Source organism: Anarrhichthys ocellatus, unplaced genomic scaffold, assembly GCF_004355925.1.
Source record: "Anarrhichthys ocellatus isolate YVR2014 unplaced genomic scaffold, GSC_Weel_1.0 scaffold3656, whole genome shotgun sequence".
Classification (NCBI taxonomy): domain Eukaryota; kingdom Metazoa; phylum Chordata; class Actinopteri; order Perciformes; family Anarhichadidae; genus Anarrhichthys; species Anarrhichthys ocellatus.
The window spans coordinates 1-5,401 of NW_022283630.1; the positions used below are offsets into that span (position 1 = coordinate 1).

At 41.3% G+C, this 5,401-nt stretch overlaps 1 long non-coding RNA gene across 1 annotated transcript; it reads right to left on the bottom strand.

The window, feature by feature from the left end:
• Positions 1-1,309: 1,309 nt before the first annotated feature.
• LOC116379078 (uncharacterized) lies at positions 1,310-4,427 on the bottom strand. Its single transcript, XR_004212374.1, has 3 exons — positions 4,264-4,427; positions 3,947-4,047; positions 1,310-2,903 (listed from the first exon to the last, which is right to left on the bottom strand). It is a non-coding gene; the product is annotated as an uncharacterized LOC116379078 (long non-coding RNA).
• Between the last annotated feature and the right edge of the window lie 974 nt (positions 4,428-5,401).

The window sequence follows — 5,401 nt, forward strand, 5'->3', positions numbered from 1 at the left end:
TAATACCAAACTATGTAAATACTGTTACAGTAGAAGTACTAACATCCTTATCCAACATAAACTCTGTTCTGGAGCTTTCGGTCGCATCACAACCTTCATCAGATGAAGTTACCATGACAACAGAAATGTTTAAATGAACTCATGTTCATCACGCTGATGTGCAGGTTTGTAACTATATGATCAATTATTTTTGATAAAAACCTTTAATTGAAAAACGGAGAACGAATCCGTAAACAGTGAAGATGAACATCCATCCCATAATAGTCAACAGACTGATCAATACTTCTTAAAGGAGATATGAGTCACAACAGGCCTGTGGTTAAATGGGTGTCAGAGCTGCTAGCTGGCCTACAAGTACGTGATTGGTCAGTGGGCTAGCGTGACATGTTGGGCGGTGACAATCCCAATATCTGCTGCGCGGACATTTTCAGCCTCAAACGCATTCAAGAAATACAACTGGGGAGGCTCGACTGTCTTCACTGGCGGCCATGAATGGAGAAGGACTTTTTACTGGAACTAAAACACACGGATGTACTGAACAACCGTCAGATTAAACTCTTTAACAAAGAAAGGAGGATGGACTTTGTCTTTAAATAGTGAACAGCAGCTCTGGTAAGTTAAATGCTTTTGTTTTTACATGTGCAGCAGCTTTAATATGCTTGTTTATGTATTATTTGTATTATTATTTGTAGAACTTGTTTTTATGAAGATAGATTTTTGTTTGGTTTTATATGTGATAGGAACTATTGTTACGTCCAGTGTTGCTCTGGGGACACATTTAGCCGGTGCCATTGTTGCCAACTTGGCGACTCTCTCGCTAAATCTGGTGACTTTTTCCGAACCCTCATGGACTTTTTTTGTCAAAAGCTACTAGTGACAAATCTAGAGACTTGTTCTGGTGTTGTTGGAGACTTTTGTGGCGTTAAAGGACGTATGTCCTACAGTTACTGTCGTGAACGAGCAGCGGGTGCTGCCCCTCCGCCGCCCCAAAGCACTCACAGGCGGCTACTCTCACAGCAGCCTCACGCAGCAGTCAGAGAGGAGACGCACTCTCGGCATCTTCTCTGCAGTTAGTGTATTTATAGGTGTTGGCTTCATTTTTACATGAAAAATAACCGTAGCTGTGTTTCAGCTGCAGGACAGCAGTGAAGGCCCAGGTATAACATGCACCGCCCGCCACTGTAATATATATATAAATATATTATATATAAACGATCACTGGAGGACGGCACTCTTTGACTTCTGTACATGTGGACACATTCTTCTTCTTCTAGTGTTTTTTCGGTAGATGTAACAGACAGAAAGAAGATACCTGTAGAGGTTTATTTCATCACTTCATAGTCCAGATACAGTTCACCTCAGACATGATGCACCTGAACACATGATCCCATGATGCACCTGAGCAGCGCCCTCTATAGAGTTTAACACAAGTTAACTGTCTTCAAAACACGAGAAAATAAAAACCACAGAAGAAGAAAAGCAGAGAAGAAGTTTCCGTCGCGTGTTTAAATACATTAATATCATGAGTTTGGTCTGTTTAACATTTTACCTAAAAGTTTATATTTCATCATAAAACATTTGTCTGAACATCTGAGAAACAAAAAAACAGAATAAATGAATGTTCGGTGTCAGAAACAATCAAGAACATGAAATAAAGTGATTTAAATGAATCGTTTGTGTTTGTTTCCGTTTCCAGAACTTTTCTTTGAACAAAGTTCAGCAAACGGAGAAAATAAACGTAAACATAAGAAAAGAAACGGGCGGAGTGAGAACCTTATGGACTCAACCTTTCATGAGCGGTGACACGAGGAAACATCCGATCGATGGTTTGACTGGAACGATCTGCTCCCTGAACACGTTTACAGGAGAGAGAGTCGTCAGGCGACACATGGGGTCAGCCTGAAGGATTTTCAAAATAAAGGCGGTTGTTGCCCCAGTGGAGAGATTGATCTGTGAATCAGAGGATCTGAATGTTTGTCATGAAGCCGATTTAAGGTTCATGTGTTCAAACAGACAGAAACGGCTGATTTAATTAAACAATCACAAGAAGGGAGGAGCCTCTTCCATCCGGAAGAGATGCAACATGAGTTTAGAAAAACTAAATTCACACTCAGATCTTTCAGACTGACGTCAGTGAAACCTGTTTGAAACTACAAGTTTAAGGATCACTGAAGGTAAAGAAACAATAAGTAACGACATCATACCATTAGTATCATTATCATCAGCATCCAGACTTGTCTGTGAATATAAACTTCCCTCCGGCTCTTTTTAAACTCACGTCCATCGTGATGAACAGACTTCAGCTCAGTTAGACGTTATGACGTCATGATGATGAAATGAACAGGAAGTCAAGTTTCTCTTTAAAGACTTCAAACAAACAACCGACTCTTAAAACAACAAAGTGATGAAACCTTAAGCACGAAAAGATGAACTGTGTTTGTTGGGATGAAGAAGAACTAAAGAATCTGAAAGTCTGCCGAGTTCATAACCTTTTATTTAGACGTTAAGTTACCTGATGAACAGCTGAACTCGTACAAAGTAAACATTCATCAAACCGTCGTCAGTTCAGGAAACAGAACCCTTGATGTGGAATATTTAAACTCTAGTTTGAGTCTTATAAACATTGGACCTCAGATCTTTGGAATAAAATGATCAGATTTCATGTTTCACAGAAAAAAAAAAAAAAGTTTCACAAACAACCGCCGATCTTCTCTTGAAGCTCCGACAGTCAGAAGACATTTTATCATTTAACCACGTAGAACAACCAAATCCACAACGTCAGCTGATCCAGAAAAAAGAGACGCGACGTCACATCGCTGGTGACGATGATGAAGATGAAGAAGAAGAGAGAAGCTGGGAATCCGTCTTCGTTCATCTCAGTCGGATTTCTTGTCGCTAGTCGCCTGCAGACAGAGAACAGGGCGGTAAAAACACGCATGAGGAGGCTGCAGGGGGCTCTGTGATTGGTCGCTTTTAACTCTCGTCATCCTCACAGAAGTAGTCGTTGGTTTGTGGATGTTTTGAAGCCTTGAGTTTAGTGATTTCACTGTCGCCATCTTGTTTTTTCTAAACCAGTGAACAGGAAGTGACCATATCTGGACTGAGGAGTGACGTAGAGACGCAGTATACGTCTCTGGTAGAGACCTGTCAATCACCGTGTAGCCCCGCCCTAAAGCATCCCCTGCTTTATGGTCTGTGTGACTCTAAATGGACCATAATGTACTAAATGAACATCATGCTGTATTGAAGAAGACTTGAAACTAGAGATTGAGACCATAAACTCATGTTTACAATGTTTACTGAGGTAATAAATCAAGAGAGAAGTAGAGTCATTTTCTCATAGACTTCTATACAACCAGAGGAGTCGCCCCCTGGTGGACACTAGAGAGAATGCAGCTTTAACACATGAAGCTTTGGAGTCAGTCTGCAGTCTCACCACTAGATGGCGCTGATCCCAAACACTGGCCCTTTAAGTGCTGGATTAAAAAAATGAATTTCTTTGTTTTCTAATTGAAGAGTCAGAGCTCTGAGAATCCAGTTCTGTTTTGAACCTGGTACCTGATCCAACATAAAACCTGGTCCTCATATCACGTACATGACTGTACGAGCACGTGTGTGTATTTCTGGATGCGTTATGCAACTGTGTGTGTGTGTCCTGTCAGGCAGATTTAAGGTGGACCAGCTGCTCATCCAACAGTTGAACAGAACTCTAAAAATACCCGATTAAACCAAATATAAGACGATATATCTAGAAATTAAGTCTGACAGCAACTCATGTTCGAGGACATCCTATATTATTATTAACTGTAAATGGGCCTCACTGTTGCTACCAGACAACAACCTCCGCTTCTTTAAAGTTCTCCAAAACTTCATGTGTTAAAGCTGCATTCTCTCTAATGTCCACACACGTATAGTGTGTGTGTGTGTGTGTGTGTGTGTGTGTTACCAGCAGCTTGCTGTGTTCCTCCAGCAGTCTGTCGTACTCCACCGTCAGATTCTCAGCTTGTTTCTTCATCGCACGAACGTCGCTGTCCGACTTCTGCAGAGCTGCAGAACATGAACACAGTACATTTACCAGAGTACTGCTCATAAGTACTACTTTGAGGTACTTGTATTGATTTAACCGACGATGGTTCTCCAATATTCAGTAGAACATGCGTTTCTAGTCTCTGGCCATGTTTCATTGTAAACAACCAATCAGTGTTTAAAGCAACATGAGGAGAGCTAGTAACGTTAGCAGCACGGCTTCCTCCTCCTCCTCACCTTTCTTGGAGTTGTCCAGCTCCTCCTTCAGGGTCTTCACCTCCTCCTTCAGAGTCTTGTTCTCCTCCTGAGGTCCGGCTCTTTTCTTTCTTTCCTCCGGCAGCTCGACTCCGGCATCACGAAGTTTCTGTTGAAACACGAAACACAAAAACACGTTTTATATTCCGAGTCTCCGTGTTTATTTACTCGCCGTGTTCCTTTAAATCCACAGGAATGTTTCAAAGCCTTTAGTGTTGAAACATGATTATTATTATATTTGTGTGACAAAGCACTTTGTAAAGTCTGTTTTAAATACCGTAGATCCTCACATAGTGCCTGGGCCCTTTCATTTATATACTGTATGTATATCTGTATAAATGTATACACTGTGTAAATAGATAAATACATATCTCATCTACTTCCAGAATCCCTTCATTCTCCAACGAGACTTTTGTGAAACATTTTGTGGGATCGTACTTCAAAAGAATCCGCTGATGTGGCACAATAAAAATAATAATCAGTAAACACAAAATAAAACACTTAACCGTTTGGTGAAAAGTCATAAAATTCTGATTTTCATGTAACACAACGTCTTCTTGTAAACATGACGTCATGACGACGCTCAGAAGACGTTTAGTGAAGTTTAAATCTAAATGTTTAGTCAGTTTATTGAGGGTTAAGATGTTTAACTGAGTTTATGATTAATGAATCATCTTATATTCACACCAACTGCTGCTCAACAATCAGCCTAAAGAACAATACGTTACGTCTCTAATCACATGAAGAAGAAAATGTGCAGAGGAGCAGAAGAAGAAGTCATGAAGTCGGTCTGTGTTTGGTGAGCAGGTGTTCATACCAAACACAGCTGTTTATCCTGCTGCTCTCTGATTGGCTGGCAGTGAGTTGTCCACATGACATGAGAGTTAAACCAACACAAGTTATTATTATTATTATAGTTAAAGCCACACTAACACTTTAGGCCTATTTTGCGTGACTGAGCGTGCGTGTGCGTGACTGAGCGTGCGTGTGCGTGACTGAGCGTGCGTGACTGAGCGTGTGTGTGTGTGTGCGTGCGTGTGACTGAGCGTGCGTGTGACTGAGCGTGCGTGTGACCGAGCGTGCGTGTGACCGAGCGTGCGTGTGACCGAGCGTGCGTGTG